The following is a 19,173-nucleotide window of genomic DNA, read 5'->3' on the forward strand; positions in this document are numbered from 1 at the left end:
TTTTAAGTTGTATTGTGCATTCGACAAAGTCAATTACCCCAACCGGCACTCCTTAACGTCTCGTTATTGGGTTGTGAGTGAGGCTTGTTCTCGATCACCGCTCGCGTAATAGCGACTTATTTGTTATTTGGAATACCCATACTTGGAGCAACGATATCATCAGGGAGAGATTATCTAGTGGAGTAAGGATATAAAGTGATTGAGCAAGAGGATAGATCAATTTTCTAGGAAATCAAAGTCTTTTGCCATCACTACTTACGAATCGTGACAAGCATCCCTATTGTATTCAACGAAGAAGGTGGGATGGAGCCTTCAGTACATCCTCTAAATATGCTAAATTTTGACTATCATAATTACGAGTAGAGGTGATGATGGCTGGCTATGTGAACCCATTATGGATGTACACTTTGTACTTTGATGGAGCATCTCAGGGTCCCAACAAGAAAGGGAGTATAGGGGTAGTTATTAGAGATCCCCTGCATAGAGTCATGATGAAATTAGATGTTTATCTTAGGGATGGATTTACCAATAACATGGCATAATAAAAAGATTTAATTATGGGCCTGAATATTGCTAAGAAGGGTGATTACCGACAGTTGTTATTAAAGGGGGACTGATAATTGGTATTGAACCAACTAAATGGGACTTACATAGTATGAAATCCCATTCTTTCCATGTATTATCGCACGACGATTTTGACAGAGTGTCTTTATACCTAGTTCCACGTTATTGGAATCAGTTTTTGTGGAGTTGTTAGAAAACTTTGCTTATAAAGAGGACATTTTCTTCAACGGTGGTCCTAGTTTGGATATCTCTATTAATGATGAGATAGGACCTAGTTGATTATGGGGCCTTTCATTAGAACATGCCTTATATGGCAAGCAATGGTTAGTATGGGTGATGCAAAGAGTGTCGAGACCCATTTACCTTTGTTAACTTAGACCCATAGGTTGGCCAGACGATACGTCATGCATACACCTCTTGCTATTTATGTAGGAGGCATGGGTCACAATCTAATGCATTTAGTTTAGGACAAGCACCCTGTTTCCTCCTTGGGATGGAGCATCTTGTTGTATATTAATAATATTTTACAAGAGAGGATATATACAAGTTGTTTTGTTTTATTCCATTAGGCCAAGATGAATCAGGTTTTTTTAAGGATTTTAATTCTTGATTTCTTTTGGCTAAGAGGGCCGGTTTTGTTAGCTGTGAATTGTGATATTTCCTTAGGCCAAGAGGGCCATAAGTTTGTTTGATGCAGGTATGTTTAATGGTTTTTTGTTTTAGTGATTGCCTCACACAGGTTGACAAAGTCACTGGAGGGAGCCTTCACTACGGAGGAGTTTTTTGTGGCCATTCTAGGTGGTATTGTCTCCTTTTTGAGTTTTTTCCTTAAGCAAATAATGTTATATGTAGGTAGGGATTAATTTCTTTTCAATGGTTGGTGACCGGCAATCGAGGCATGAAGTCCTAATGTTTGCATCTGGGGGAGATTTGAGCAGTTGTATTCCTCCTATTAGGACATTGTTAGGTGATAAAAACCTATGCTAGAGGGTAGTCCTTGTGACCTTGTCCTACCTGCTTGCTAGGCAGTTGTCCTAGGAGTCATTGCTAGTATGAGACAGCTAGAGCAGCCTACTAAAATATCAGGAGAATAGCAAGTTTTGAATCTATCTAAAAATAAAACCCACAGAGCTGTGTAAAAAAGGGGGGTCTAACCCCTCAATAGGAAAAAGAAAAGAAAAATGTTTTTTTTTTCCCTACAAGTAGTTGTTGCAAAGGCCTGGTAGGTTCCTGGGGACAAGTCAAGACCAATACCTTGTCTTCCTAGGGGTAACAGCTTGCCAGAAAAAAGAAAAGAGAAAGGAAGATTGGAGCAAAAATAAAAGTGAGCCTTAAAAAAGGATTACGTGTCACCTTGTGAGCGCTTGGTAGGTTCTTGGGTACCAAGATAGGACCCGAGACTAATGCCTAGTTCTCCTTGGGTCACTCTATGCTGAGCTTCCTCCTTTTTACATGCGCGAGTATAAAATCTTGAACAAAGAAGGTGTTACAAGAAAAATATGATGCCTAGGCTATAGGAGTTCTCGCCTAGTAGGAGGTCCTAGTCTAGTTGTGTTAAGTTGGGTAGGTAGTTCAAACCACCACTAGGATGACCCCTTTGATAGGATTTTTAGCCAGTTCATGTTCAAGCGGTTGGTTACAGACTCACTTTGGATTTCTGTCAGATTATGTTGGGCCTATCCCTTGTGGATTTCATGCCGGCCTTGATGTTATCACGGAGGAGAGTGAGTTGTTCATCATAATTTTTATATTAGCTTGATGTCTTTATGATTATGTATGTATAGATTTGTTCATGGGATTCGACGGGTTGAATTACCCTATTCCATGGTCGCCAATGAGAGCTGGATTTTAGGAGCCGGTTTTGAGCCATGTTGGATGCATTTAAGGCCGTTTTTGGAGCAAGAAGTGTCCCGGAAACACCAAAGACCAAATTTTTATGAAAAATCAAATGATGAGAGATGGCCAAGCTAGAGTTTTCCTAGATGCATTTTGACGTCAGGAAGTCAACGCAAGTTTTGATTTGTCGATCAGAGGTCATTTGGCTCCCTATTTAATCCCCACAAGGTTTGGCATTATAAAACAACTACTAGATCTAGGAGCTAAAAAGTGCATGATGGAGGTCAACTTGATGGATTTTGATGCTGCGAAGCCACCTGTCGAGATGGATCTTGAATCTGAGTCTATTTGCCTATCCGAAATCGAAATATCTACTTGCGGGACAGTGTGAGAACAAAAGACTGAATCGATTATTTTTAAGATTAATCATCGTAGGCTTAATAAACAAAGATAAAACTAATAAAAAATTGACGAATAGGGAGGGGGGGCATAACTTTTTTTGTGTCCTCTCAAAATCTACTAGATATCGTTTCAATCATCAATTTTTTAGAAAGAGAGAGAGATTTTCTTAATCAGAATAGAAAGAGGAAGGACATGACTGTGATCTAGCACGCTTTCATGAAGGATTTTAAAATTTGATTTTCTAGTCTTTCTTTCTCCTCTCTCCTCTCTTCTCTTTGCGGTTGTTCCTATGCATCAATTTAAGAGAAAATGGGAGAGGGTTGTGACAAAGAATCCAAACAAAATGATAATGCTGGAGAAATGGAGAGCCTAGGGGTTGAGAGAGTGCATCAACGAAAAAGGAGAAGTGTTAGCAACCTCTTGTCTACAAGATATGAGCCTTAGAATTGTAGTTTCTATGCGTAAGTGAGCAGTTTTTGTGTTTTATGGAAAATGATTAGAGAAAGTGCTTGATTTTGTTTGTTCTTCATTTTCCATGTTGCATTCTCTCTGAAATATGAAAGAAAATTAGAAAATACAATGATATAAAAATTTTCCACAAAACATGCAAAACCCGTAAGTTACAATTTTTGATAAAAGTAATGAAACTTGGGGTTTTTGTTGAGTGTTTTGGGGTCATATGGGATAGAAATGAATATGAAAATCATGCTAAGTGTCCTTGATTAGTAATAACTCGTAATTTTGAAATATCTCATTTTTATGAATAAATAAATGGAAAAAATATAAAAAATAAGAGAAAATTTAGCTTTTGCACCTAACAATTTAGGAAAAAATACATGTTATGTTTGTGAGTATATAACAAGGTTGCTACACAAGGATCAAACCCCAGTCAAGCCTTCTTTCCATGTTATAGTATGGTTTTATCAAAATTTACATGGAAAAATTACATAAAAATGAACCCTACACCTACCCAACAAATGCAAAACCTAAACGATAGGAGGGAAGAGGGTTGGTGAGAGTGGTTAATTGCTGAAAAATGATACAAATTTTGATTTATTTGTCTATGTATAACATATAGGAAAGATTATTGTTTGAATTAAGGAGGCTAGTAGCATGAAGAAATTCGGTGCTAGTCTCTATCAACACCGTGCGTACGATTAGTTGGAAAATCATTGAAGGGTTGTTTTTGCACTTCACCTAGTTGGTTTCTAATGATAAAATGCTTGAGCACAATGGTCATCCACATTTTTATTGAGCATAACGTGGTATCAAACATGGACACATTGCAATTGCTTTCCAAACAATGACCTACATGGAGTGTGTAAGGAAAGCCGAGCTGTAGGGGTAGATGAATGGTTTCTTGGGGCAAGTTTGTCAAGAAATATCAAATCTCTTGGATTCCTGAAAATATATAAGAGTGGGGATCATTCATATGTTCTTTATGTTAGAGTAGCGCATCGAGAGGCCAATCCTCTCAATGTAGGAGAGATGTAGTGGGACCACGACATTTAGCCAGAGGGGTGACTCCTTTATGTTGTATTACGTGGTATATTATACCAAGATGTACGGGATCTCCCTCTTAGAAGTAAGAAAGGGAAATATTTGGACTATGCTCCATTAAAAACCCAATATATATAGTAGTGCTTAGGGAAGTGTGTCCCTTACACACTCCTGGTCGTGAGGCCATGTGGGGTTGTCTTGTGAGTGTTATAGAGGCCTGACTAGTGCCTATAGCCAGTGTTAGGCCCGTTGTAGGTCCTGAAAAAGAGTAACATCCATCTTGCCAATCTACCTGTCATTTGAAGTTTATTTATCAGGAATAAAAGTGTATGATGATCCATATGAAAGATCACCTTATTTTCCAACAAATAATGCCTAAATTTTTGCATGGAGAAAACCATGCCAAGTGCTTCTCTTTCTGTAACTTAATAGTTCTTTTTAATAGTACTCAATCTTCTACTAGCATAATAGATTGGTCTATACCATCCGAATACTTTATCCTGCATCAATATAGCTCCCAAAGCGAGATCAGATGTATCAACAAAAACATGGAAAGGTAAATCCCATGCTGGAGGTTGCAATATAGGAGCTACCACTAACATCTTCTTGAGAATATTAAAGGATTTGTCGTGATCTTCCCTCCAAACAAATTGCATCCCTTTCTTGGTTAAATTTGTAAGAGGAGAACATATATGTGACAACTACCTTAAATACCTTCTATGCCACTTCACTTGCCCCACAAACCTCATAACTTCTTGCATAGTAACTAGAGCCTTAGCTTTTTGGACAACTGCAATCTTTCTTCGATCTATACTCATACCTTCTTCAGACAAGATGTGGCCTAAAAGCAAACCACTCTTTTCTACAAACACCAACCTAAAGGGATTCAATGACTTGCCTAATCATCAACATCTTTTAAAATATAACATGAGGTGTTTTAAATCCTCACTCTTGCTGCCAAAAACACAAAAATCATCAATAAATACCTGCATAAAATTTATTAGGTATGGCTCAAATGTCTTATCAGTAGCTCCCTAAAACTTAGGGGGACCATTCTTCAATCTGAAGTTCATGAATGTGCTAACATATGCTCCCTACTCAGTGATAAAAGCTATCTTATCCATATCTTCCCAATGCATCCTAATTTGATTATACCTTTAAAACCCATCCAAAAAACTGTACATCTCATGGCCTGCCATATCATCAAGGAGAGAGTTGATAAAAGGAATTGGAAAGAGATTTGAATGGTAGCTGCATTTAATTTCATGTAATCCACATAGACTTGAATCTTCCCATTCTTCTTAGGCACCACAAAAATACGAGATAAGAAAGTAACCTCATTAACCGGTTTGATGAACCCAACTCTCAAAATCTTGTCAATTTCCTCTTTGATGTTGAGAGTATAGGGATATAAACTCTCCTTATGTAGGAATGAATAAGGGCAGGCATGTGTGAATGGTCCTGAGGGGAAGGGAAAACCCTAACCCGAGCTAGTCAGGGCTATATAAATAGGCCATGGGTCTACATAAACTGACAAAGTCAGGTGACCCTAGTTATACTCATAAACAACTTTATAAGCAAGACCTGTTCTTGTACTTTGTGCCTCCTCTCCCTCTTGTGCACACACTTTAAAATTTTCTGGCAATCTGTTCTCTTCACATGGTATCAGAGCCCCTTCTGATCGTTAGCTTCCCTTAGCCTCATTACTCCACTAAGTGCACTTGAGTTGTTCATGTCATCTTATCCTCTTCTTCCAACATAGCTACCTATGAGATCCCTTACCTTGGAGGACTTATGAAGGACAAACCAAATTGTGTCTCTTCCTGCTTTCTTTTGGAGAAGTGTCTATGGAGAAGTGTCCAGCACCTCGGGGTGCAGCTATACGTCACATTAGACCCTAACACTAGTGTGCACTCAGCCTAGTATTGTTCATTTTGTAGATCGGGCATAGTCTGTGGCAGCAAGAGGATTTGTACAATAGTATGCACTGTAGGGGGCGCAATCACAACGGCCATCATAGGGCTTATGTAGCCCCTATAGTAGACCATTTCCCTCTAAGAGGGTTTGACTAAACTCCCTTTCTACTATCTGTTGTAGACAAAACCCTAACTGTGGGTCATAGTTTGTTATAGCCAAAAGCTTGCAAGTTTGAGCATTTTACTTATTTTTTAAATCTAGAAATTGTCAACAATGATTCTAATCACTGAAAAACCTTTGTCAGGATCCCCTATGGAGCTCAAATGCAAAGGTTTTTCTCATCCCATGGGTACTACTAATCTCGTGAAATTGGACCTTTATTATGGGTAGAAGAATGGAAGTTGGTACAAATGCTTCTTAGCACTACTAATTTATTTAGCTAGTGTTTCTTACTGTTTGGCTATTGGTAAATTAGAGAAATGAGTATTATTGTACTCTCCTCTAGTTCATCCCATATCATAGAGTTGATTGATAAGCCTTGTTCCACCAAGAACTCCTCTAATAAGCCACATCATTAGGAGGACCCAGAAGTGTAGTCTAAGTTCACTTCACTAAAGCCAAGGAAAACAATCAAACATAAAAAAAGGGTTAGTCAAAGGGAAGGACCGCCTAAGTCCTATTTTGAAATAGTCTAAATGTATGATTTTCAACCATTCTCATCCTTGCAGTTTTAATGGTAAAATCTACATTGTTTTTGTTCTTGCAATAGTGGCTCTTTGTAAAGGATTAGACACCGCTAATTGCACTAAGCAAGTAGTAAGACCTTCCTATGGCGTCAGCCTATGCTGACCTTCATCCTCAAATTCGTAAATTTGATGGCATAGACTTTCACCCCTCGTTAGTACTCATTAAGTACAAAATAATGGAGAGAGGTTATTGGCCTCTCACTTAAGGGACTAGAGCTATTGATTTTATAAATCCTTCTGATGTGGAGGATGATCAACGTGCTCAATCAATAATCATGTTACACTTACATGAATCCTTGATTCATCATGTTGATCAGCTCTCCACTAGCAAGGAGAAATGGGATGAGCTTGAAAAGCTCTAATAATGGTGCTACAAGTAAAAACATTAAGATTTTCCTTAACATTGAATTCTTCATCTTGGAATATAAAGAAGGAGAAAACTTGGGAAATTTTATTTCTCATATGAAGGGCCTCATGGCACAGCTTTCTTCAGTGCAAGCATCAATCCATGATGGGGATGCCATTGCCATTCTTTTAAAATATGTCAAAAAGGTCTTTCCCACACTAGTAACAACTCTTACTAATATTCCCAATCCTACCTTGGAAAGTACCATCCATTCCTATTTGGATGAAGAAAAAAGGAATCACAAAGAAGGAAGCACCAGTCAGACATCTACTTCAACATCCCGTGACCAAGTCTTGGTGCATACAGTTGTCAATAAGTGTACTTTTTGTAAGAAGAAGAAAGGGCATATTGTAAACAAATGTTGTAAAAAATTCCTAGAAAAGATGAAATGTAATAAATGTAAGAAGACAGGACATGTTATCGATAAACATCCTAACCATAATAAAATACCTAATGAATTGGAGGCCATTTTGCCTCCCAATCCACCGATGATCAATTCTTATGAGTCATGTATCTTTTTTTTCCTATAACCATCCTTGTAGCCTGATATATAAAGGCATCATTTTTTGGGTTAAGGTAGGGAATTATCTTATGCTTTGTATTCCAATGCCTCTTGGCATTGAGGGGGGGTGTTGAGAGTATAGGCATATGAACTCTCCTTATGTAGGAGTGGATAAGGGCATGTAGGTGTGAATGGTCCTGAAGGGGAGGAAAAATCCTAACCCTAGTCAATTGGGGCTATATAAATAGTCCATGGGTCTACATTAACTGACAGAGTGAGGTGACTCTAGTTGTACTCATAAGCAACTTTATAAGCAAGACATATTTTTGTACTTTGTGCCTCCTCCCCCTCTTGTGCACACACTTCATGTTAGCTTGCACTCTGATTTCTTCACATTTGACCTGTTTACCAAAGTTAGGGTTCATTCTAAACCTCTTCTAAATAACGAGCTTAGTATCTATCTTCAAATTTATCTTGTGTTGGCATATGGCCGGATCAATTCATGTCTATATAATCCCAAGAAAAAATGTCCTAAAATTCTTTGCATAACTGAATAAGATTTTGCTTGAATTTTTCTTCCACAAAAATATTGACCTTAATGGGTTTGGCCTCCCCTTTAATATTTAAATTACCTTCTTGAACCTCATCCTCAACTACCCTTGTAGATCATCTCATCGTATTCTCATATCTTAGTTCAGCCTAAATGATTACTTTTTGTCCTTTTGCCTCCAATACATTAGGATTGTCTAAAGCAAGTTGCTGCCTTTCAGGTATTTCTTGATGAGAAAATTTAGGATGACAATGTCATTGGTCCTGAATAATTTTATACTACCCATTCCCTTACTTGTCCCGAAATCTAGGTTGCTCCAAGATGGCCTTCAAAATGCTATCCTCACTAGTTTTGAACTACATTTGGAATTGCTTGATTTTGCACAACTTCATTCCTTGTATTTATAAGAGGATCCTCATACTCTTGAATAATACTATACACATATTTTTTAAAGACTTGAATCATAGAAGGATTTTCCTAAAGGAACAATTCCTCCTCATCATCTTCCATTTCATCTGCAAGGTTAATAGTTGAAAACCTGATTTCCTTAAGGCCTTTGGAATAAGTGATGAAGTTTATTTTGAAATAGCGCAAACCCGAGGTTTTTCTTCATAGTGAGTGCTTTTCATATTTAATCAAAGGGAGCCTTGGGTTTCTCTTCACAATGTGTGCTTTTCATTAATCAAAGGGAGAGCGACGAAGGGTGAGCAATGAAGGGAGATACCCGAAGTGACGAAGATCCACTAGGTAAGCATGATGAGAAAATGGCATAGAGACTACTCTTGATTAGATTAATCACCCCCTCTAGTTTTACTTTTCGATGTCCTTTGGGCTTTTCCCTTCGTTACTCTCATCTGTATTTTGTTTGCTTTGTTGGATGTACATAAACCAATGGAGGATGAAAGGGGAGAGGAGGAAGAAAATAAAAGCTAAAATTTTGTTTTGGATGAAATGGATGAGGAAGAGGCATCAACATTTGAAATTGATTAGAAACCTGGGCATTTGTGTGGATGGTGTGAGGTGTTTCCCTGAATGAAAGGGGTATTGGGAAACTTGGATAATTTTCAAACTCCAAATTGGAAGAAATGCTTTTATGTGAATCTTGCAATGGGGACTAATGCTATTGGAGCTATTTTAATGCAAAAAGGGAAGGTTTCCCAATATATCAAGTCAATCTCTTTTGCAAGCATAGTGATGAGAAAGGTAGAGTTTTCAACATAAAGAAGGTAGAGTTTTCAAGATCAAGTGCATAGTACCTATCAATTGAATCACCAGCCTTGCGCTTGAGTTTAAAAACTCATTCAATGCCAATAGCCTTCTTGCTAGTCAGTAACAACCATCTCAAGACTATTTTGTTGCATTTATAGTATCCCTTTCTTGCTCAACTACTTAGTCCATCACTGGAGGAAAAACATGATCAACCAAGGGCTAGGCTAATTTGGGGTAGGTGGAGCAGCAACAAGCTTGTTGTAATACATCTACTATGGGAGGAGGCACCTCTTTAGTTGGAGGTATTGCCAGAGCGTATCCATAAGCATCTCAAACAATAAAATAGAAAGCATCTCATAAAATAAAAATAGTAATCTAAAAATCTTAATGTCTCCTTGATGTCTGTGTATACATTAGGTCTCCTATACCTTTGCCAAGACCGTCCAGCCAGCCCGTACTCTTGATGCATCTCCTATTACTCACGAGACACAGAGGTATATCCTTTACGATGACAACACATCAAGTAAAGTGTACTTTTCAATAATTATGAATTCACAATCTTATTTTTCTATTGCATGCAAGCGTCAATAGAGCAGCACACTGCTTGATCACTTGATGGATGATGGAACGGAGCCCAGCAGTCTCACCATCGCTATCTGTAAGCTGGAGTCCTGCTGTGCCCTTGTACCGACACCCTAGATGTTACCTACTACATTGTGCCTAATGGTTCCATTGACTACTCAAGAGCGGGAATTGCCATTCGACATTGGATGGGAGAGCTATGCTACTCCTATATGCCATGTGTTCACAGTCCATGGGGGTGAGTATTAATAAATATGAAAATAAATAAATTGTGTTTATTTAAAACTACTAATGGGCCTTGTTTTTTAATGTAGTGATCAGCACGAGGATGACAAGAAATATGTCATCAGCATACTAGAGACAAATTATGGGACAAGATGGAGCCATAAGTGGCTTTGTGGGGCAATGTCTACTCTTATGGGCCATCGACACAACCATGCACAGTGAGAAGCTTTGATATGAATGTGTGTGTGTGTGCGAATGTGTGTGAGAGAAAAAAAGAAAGAAGAAAGAAAGTTATATTAACATCTATAAAAGGCCAAGTTGGCCTATGAGACCAAAAAGTTACATACAGAATGTCTAAAAAGTTTTCCAAGTCTAGTAAAGCAACTATCTAGTGCTATGGTAAACTAAATGAGTAGATAGGTACAAAATGGTATACATATTAGATACGATCTTGATGTACTTCAAGTGCAATGTGGAACTACTCATGGAGTGTGGTCATCCTAAGATGTCCCACATGGGCCTATCTAGCATGGAGAGGTTGAAGCAACAAGGTATGGCCTCCTAGTGGCATGTCACCCCATCCCTCAATAGGCATAGAAAAGCTATCTCCAATGAGAATCTACCCACACATAGGTCCCAAATGGGAAACACCATTCATCAAAGGAGTCATGTGTTGTCCATCTTGAAGCAATCAAGGCAAAATAAAATGCACCGAATTGTAGCGGTAACTGGGACAGCAATGTTATCACCATGTCTTTAGTAGTGATCATCTTCTCTACATTCTGCACTTGCATTTGGAGCTGCCTCAACTTATTGATGTGCTCCTACATTGAAGATGACTTGTTCAGACTCAAAGTCTACATTTGAAACTCCAACAAAACCCTTTTCATGACAATCATCTGGTTGTACATTTGGTCCAACTCCACTCATATCTCCCTAGCCACCGTCAAGTGCTCTATGTGGGCAATCACGGTTGTAGTACATGACCTTTTGTTGGTTTTGTATTTGAATTTGTTTATTGTTGAATAGTTATTTAGTTTTTTGGTAAGTTAATAAGTATATATTTGAATTTGTTTATAGTTGAGAGCAGTATATATCCAAAATTTATTTAGTTGTTTGTATGTTAACAAGTATATATCCTACATTAACAACTTTGTGGTTTTCCATGTTGGACTATAATGTCAACAAGTTCGTGGTTTCGAGGATTTCCACCAAGATACCATATTCAATGCTATGCATCAACTTATTATGGAAGTACCTCGTACCCAAGTATCAAGGTAGAGCATTAAGTCATTAATTAAGTCTACTTATTATAATTTTGATTGTTGTATAGCTCATCGAGAAGATGGGCGTCTAGGAGATATTACAAGCTACCAAAAAGATGGGTATCTAGGAGATAAAAAGGTTATGCTCATGATAACAACATAGAGTACTATTCAAAAGAGTAATGTTTTTGATAGCCTTTAATTACACGTGATTGATGAGTGAGCACCCTCAATGAGCACGCACACCATTACATGTAAGAAATTGTAAGGTTAGAGGCGGGATGGGTGAGAGAGGGTCGTGTAGATCAAAATCGACTATAAGTTAGGATATCAATATGTCTCATTATGCATGACCATTTTACCTCAACACCCAACCATACATACTCACAATCAAAGGGTATCTTTAGTCAACTTAGAGATGATGTCCTAGCCTAATACCCTTATCAATATCTTGACCTAAGACCCTTCCAAATATCAACATAGGAAATGATCCACCCAATGAAGAGTTTGAAACAAGCACTTTGACTCCCATCTTATGTTTTCCTTCACCAATTGCAAACAGTTAAGAAGACCCTAGATGCTTCACATGAATTTAGTTATTTTATTTTGAGATTTCAAAAGAGAGCCACTTATGCAGTCAATGGGAAACGATAACTAGATAGTATACTAGATCATATAAACATCAAGCTACAAGGAACCCACTCCATACCAAACAACTAATTCGAATCTCATATGAACCCAATGAAGGATCACACAAATATCCAATCCTTCGGAAAAAACCTCATGGTTCTACACTATTCTTAACATGTTATTGCTTCTTCTTCACTAATCACGACACTCTCCTTCATAAAATGCTTGAAGAACTATTGGATGCAACAACAATCTTTAAAGGCAGCATTAGGTTGAGAAAAATAACACAAGCATCATGAGTCCTATCTCTCAAATTCAGTTTTTGAATGTATACAACAACTTAATGAATCCTAAAAGTAATTCAATACTTAGAAAAATAAAATATTTTCAAGGTAATTCAAGACTTCATGGGAAGTCCCCTTTCTCTCTTTATATTTATATACACGTATTAAGACTTGTGATCATTAAAATGAGTACAAAAATCTATTTTTATCTTATTCAATAATGGCATTTTTAAAATTATAAATCAAAAAAACACAAAAAATCATTTTTAATTCTATTTAATAATTTATTTTATAAATTATCAAGAAAATGGAGATAGTTATTTACCATAATCCATGTTTGTGATTAGTTGTGATCACGAGGGATTCACTAGTAGTAATAAGGAGACGTCACCTGCTACAAGAAATATATGAACATACCCATTATCTACCCCCTGTTTATGGGACCTTACCTTATAAAATGTACCTTCCTTCCCTTAAATAATCCCCCTCCCTTACACTCACATGGTACCATATGATAAACCCTAATGGACCCCCCAGGGTTGTGATCAGACCGAAAATCTTGAAAAGAATCACCTATGCATAGATGGGACCAAAGTACACAATGTCTAGAGCAAGTGAAAGGAAGGAATTTCCAAAAAACATAGAGAGAGAGAGAGAGAGAGAGAGAGTGTGTGTGTGTGTGTGTATGTGTGTGTGAGTGTGTGTTCAAGAGAGAGAGAGAGAGAGTGTGTGTGAGTGTGTGTTCAAGAGAGAGAGAGAGAGAGAGAGAGTGTGTGTGCGCACGCATGTGTGTGTGTGTGTGTGGGAGTGAGTGAGTGAGCGAGTGAGTGAGTGAGTGTGTGTTTGTGTGTAAGCACAAGAGGAAGAGAGAGATGAACGACAGAAAAAGAGAGGGAGAGAGGGGAGTGTAGTAGAAAATTTCGGAGGAGAAACAGAGGAGAAAAAAACGGATAGCTCGGGTTTGTCTGCACGGTATTTTCACTTAAGCAATGGTAAACAAATACCTCACTTAAGAAACTAAAGCCATTTAAAAATTTTAAGCCACTTATGCGACACTTTTTTGTCGCCAATAACCTTGCTATACGCGTCACATAAATGATGTACAGTAGCAATGAGGAAAACAATAGCTTTTTACATCACTCATGTGATGACAATCCGTTGCTTTATGCCTCCCTATAGGGGGGTCGTTGTAGTAATGATTTTTTTCATCTTTCACATAGCTAGTGCATTAAAGATATGAGAAGGCTTTACCATCAATGCATATTTACATGCAATTTTTGCTAAAGGAACTACAAATATAAGAAATAATATAATAAATATGCATACTTTAATGAAATATTTGAAGCATCCCATAACAACTCCAATCAATATATGGATCTCTTCAAGAATTGCTTCCAAATTATTCAAGGTGGACAAAAAAGAAAAACTAGCCTAAAATCAAAGAGAGTTGGCTAGCTATAGATCAACTCTATAGGTATCAAGTTAGATGTCTTGCCATATCATATACACCATCAATATCTTAATTCACCTCCAAAATAATAGCTCGTCTTTGGACTTGAAGTTTACATACTTGATGATGGTAGAAGAGAGACAAAGTGATCACATGAACTACTAGGTGGATTGGAGCTAACAGTAGTCTTTACAAAAATTTGAAGGAAAGAGCTTAATGATGAAAGGAGGCTAATCATGCTTGCACTTGGATTCATGGATTCATTGTGTCTATTTATGCTTGATGCTACTAAGGTTTGTTTGATTACTTCTTTGGTCATAGTGACTTACCACAATGAGTGGATGAGTTCAAAGAAACTAATAGAAATTGAAATTAAAAGTTTAATTAGCTTCTCTTCTTGTGTTTCATCACAATTTATTTTGTCTCTCCTCTTTTCTAACTTGATGTGCCTTCTAGAGATATTGCGTCTTTGCAGCCTTCGCATGCATCTCTTGGACATTAAGGATGCTTTTAGGACGACTAGTTGGAATAAGATTCTTGAGGATTGCTATGACTATGCTTTTAGCTATTTTTTTGTTGGATTTTTGGGTATTTTTGTATGATTTAAATGATGATTGATTTTTTTGGAAGTGTATAAGAGAGTTTTGGATAAGGTTGAATAGGTTTGAGAAGCTCATGATGTTTTTCAATGGAGATATGATGTGTAGAAAGGTTTAGTTGAGTGCTTAATAGGTTCTAATTGGTTCTGTGTAGCTTTTGTTTTGTTTTGATTTCTTTCTATATAAGGGATTGGAATATCGATTGATGGAGTTTAAGAGTGTTTGGAAGATTTTTGAATGGTTTTAGTTGAGCTGACTGCTTTCTTATGACCTTTTGTATGGTACTATAGACCTTCTATTGAGCTTCTATAGAGCCTCTATCTCTATTTTTTTTTTTGTTCTGTATGCCTCTATAAGTGTTATGTGGGATGAATGTGTAGCTTGGGAAAAAAAATGTCTTGGAAAGAGATAAATACAAGTTTAAAATAGCTCAAAGAAGCAAAAGAAGTATTTATTGAAGACTCAAGTGAAGATTAAAGTAGCAGTGATGCTGTTAAGCTACAAAAGGACATTGTAGTGGCTCTGGTGACCCTTCATATTAGACATACCTCTTGGGAGGAGTATCCACAACCAAAGAGGTATTCTTGAGCATTATTATTCATCATTCCAATGGAAGAGAGAGCATGTGTGAGAGAGATAGAGTATGAGATAGCCAATTTTCTATGAGAAGCTATTTGTCTACATGGGAGAAACTATGAAGATATTGAAGATGAAATCTATGTGATGAAATTCCATTCAAACTGAAGCATTATTTTGTGTTATCTTGTTCTTTTGATGGTTTCTATGAAGAATATGGAGAATGTGTTGAAGTTTCGTTGTGATAAATCCATGGAAGAATAGCTATATGATGCTACCTAAATATTTGAGAAGATTGGTATTGCTTTTCTTCTCAGGGGGGTCACTCATGAATATATGTATATATAACGTGAGCTCAAAATAAGGGGTTTTTAAAACACCATTTTTATACAATTTTTACATACAGAAGGATGTCATATAAAGGGGTTACTTATAGATTGAATGGAAAAGGGTTGTGTTTTATTCAAGAAAAAATCACAGATTAGGATATTTATAAATAGGCCATGAATGCACGTTATATAGAGAATATATATATATATATATAGTGAACCCCCTGATCTTTTATTCTTATGGTTGATTAAACTATGAAGAACATGCTTGTTGATTATAAAATATATATTTTCTTGCAATAGATTTCTTTTTATCTTGATGTCTCTCTTCGGGCTCCATGTTTTTGGTATGTAAGCATCTAAGAAAAACTACCATCAATAAGCACCACCGAGACTAAAAATGGAAGAAGTGGCATTGTTTAAGAGGAAGAAATGTAATGGAAGGTTGGAGAATCCCTGGTACTATTAAAGAATCAAATATCTTCATTGCTAAAGCCACTTTCTATAAGAAGTGAATCCCTCAATGGCAAAACCATGTCACTAAATTGATGCAGGCTCTATGTGATAGATCGATCCCAATGTCTTCTGAAGCTACAAAATTTGTATCACAATAGCCAATTGTTTTCCACAAAACTAAGCAGAGAAGTATAAATAGAGAGAATGACCATCCATAGGAGATTCAGCCTTCATTGAAGAATTTCCAAACATTATTAAGTAGGAGATTGTGAAGAAGCTTCAAGAGTCATGGTTAGAGTTACAATTTGTCCATGGATGCTCAACAACAAGATACATGGAATGCTTCGTGCACTAACAACTTTCTGTTTGTCCAATTGGCAACCCACTGGAAGCTAGTGGACAGAGTATTCTTCACCACCTATGCTATTGAAACTCTCTGAAGCTAGTATTATCAAGACAATGGTACTATTTCAATCATTTGAAGAATGAATTTTGATACCTTTAGAATTGCATATCTTCCCCTCTGTAGTGGAATGAAAGCTAAATTCAAAGACATTGTAAAGAAGGAAGTAGAAGAAAAGTTGACAAGAGACTCCTCTAGAGACTGAAGCCCTTCTAGTTTTTTTCTATTGAGTATAAACAAAATGGGTGGAGCTAACTCCCTAATGAATGATGCCATCAAGAGGCAAGCACTAGAATGAGTCCAAAGATCCATGAGAAGTGTGAAGGCAAAAATCAAAGCCGAGAACAAGCTAGCAGCAAAAGTTTCCTTTGACACCCTTGCACCACTCTTTACAGAAGTCCCCATGGCAACTCAAGGTCCCCTTCCAAGTCAAATCCATCCTAGAAATATTCATGATTGACTAGCAAACATAGTCATGTTGCCCATATTTACGAGAGAGTACAATGAATACTTTGATCTTCATATAGGTGAGTTCATGGTGGCGTGTGCGAAGGCATGTGTATCCAATAATGCTAGAACCCTCAAGCATTGATTGGAAATATTCTTAGCCACTTTCAAAGGTGTGGCATTTCAATGGTATGAGAGACAAGCATCATGAACTTTTGGCACATGGGACGACCTAAAGTTAGCCTTCCTCACTAAATTCAGGCATGAAGGTTTTAAAAAGTAGATGTGATATGAGTTCATGAGTCCCTGCGTGAATAGGTGGAAGCATATGTCTCTAGAATGGAATCCATATGAAAGGATGGAACAACCATTACTTGGATGAAGGCATCTAGAGGGGATTTTTTCTTAGAGGCCCACAACTAGAAGTTCATAAGCTTGTGAATTGAGAAAACTAGTCAAACTGCAAGTTGCAATGGACAGTATAAGACTGTATGATGAAGTTGAAGTAAGGATATTGATGACCTCAAGAAGAGGAGTCTTACTTTCTCCCATGCCAAAAATGGTATACCCACAAAATGCAGTCCAAGGGATTTTTCCCTATCCTTACCCTCAGATGCACACAGTGTTGTAGTACAATGTATGGAATCCATAGTGGCTACAAACAATATTATCTCAAATGATGGTTCAACCACAACAATAGTGGCCTTAAATCTCAACAAGAGCTCTCAATCAGAATCGAAATAGATGACCTTCTGGATCAACCCAACCATCCTTCCTTATGTTAAGTTAAAATTAAATGCTTCACTTACATAGCTGATTTTGGAAAGTTGAAATGGATTAGTGGTTATACTTTCTACGAGTTGAGCTACAATAGATGGTGGCCAAGCTTGCTACTTCACAAAAGAGGAGGGTGGACAAGCTACCACATTCAACTTAGGAATCGAGATGTCCTCATCTCGAGAGGAGCTGGGGGTATTGTTGGTTGGTCCATCCAGGTGGCATCCTCTTCGGGATAATCTTTCCACTGGACAAGGTATTCTCTCAAGGTCCTTGACCTCAAATGCCTCTCCTTGATATCTAGGACTCTCTCAGGCTGTAGCTCAAGGAGTCCTTGGCTAGGCATTACAATTTGCTGATCATCAAGTACATGATTCAGATTAGGTAGATACTTTTTCAATAGGCTAACATGGAATACATTATGAATCTTTAGGGTTGTGGGCAGTTGTAGTTTGTAAGCATTAGGCCCTAGGGACTTAATGATCTTATACAGTCCGCAATACCTCAGACTTAGCTTCTTGTCCTCTCCTAGGGATAGTGAACTCTTTTTAGGACGTACGCAGATGAAGACCATATCACCTTCAACGAAGGATCTGTCTTGCCATTTCAAGTCTACGTAAGCCTTTTGTCTATCCTTGATAGCTTGGATGTCTTGTCTTATTGACTTGATTTGATCATCCATGTCTTCCAGCATCTGCCTTGAAGCTTCTGCCCTCATAGTTGGATCCAAGAAGCTCAAAGGGGTATGATAGTCGTGCCCGTACAATGCTTGAAAAGGGGCCATTTGAATACTGTGTTGGTAGGAAGCATTGTAGACAAACTCAACCAGTGGCAAATATTGAATCCACTTTTTGGGTTTGCGACAACAGTATGCCCTAAGCATATCTTCAATGACTTGGTTGACTCGTTCCATTTGACCATCAGTTTGGGGATGGTAAGCTGTACTCAAACATAGTTGAGTCCCAATAGCCTCGAAGATAGCCCTCTAGAAGTGTGATGTGAAGAGAGAGTCACGATCACCAATGATTCTTCTGGGTAACCTATGTAGTTTGAATATTTTCGTAATGAATAATCTTGCGATGTCTGAGGATTAATAGCTTGTCTTGACAGGGATGAGATGTTGAACCTTGGTGAGCATATCTACTACAACCATAATAGAGTTGTATCCTCCCTGAACTTGGGGTAGGCCAACTACGAAGTCCATACTAATGAATTCCCATTTCATTTGGGGAATGTCAAGTGGTTGCGATTTCCCCAATATTTTGATACGTTCTGTCTTAATGCGTTGACAAGACAAACATTCAGTGACATATTTGAGAATGTCACCTTTGAGCGTGTCCCAATAGTAGCTCTTCTTGACTGCATTAAGGGTCTTGGCATAGCCAGGATGCCTTGAGAAAGGGGAGTCATGGGCTTCTCAAAGAATCTTTTGCTTGAGAGATTGGCTTGCAGGGATACATAATCTTGTCCTAAAGTAGACAAGTCCACTACTAACAGAGAATTGTTGATACTTCAACT

The sequence above is a fragment of the Lygodium microphyllum genome, chromosome 13 (genome assembly GCF_053477565.2).
Source record: "Lygodium microphyllum isolate KBCC chromosome 13, Lygodium_microphyllum_v1.1.10, whole genome shotgun sequence".
NCBI lineage: Eukaryota > Viridiplantae > Streptophyta > Polypodiopsida > Schizaeales > Lygodiaceae > Lygodium > Lygodium microphyllum.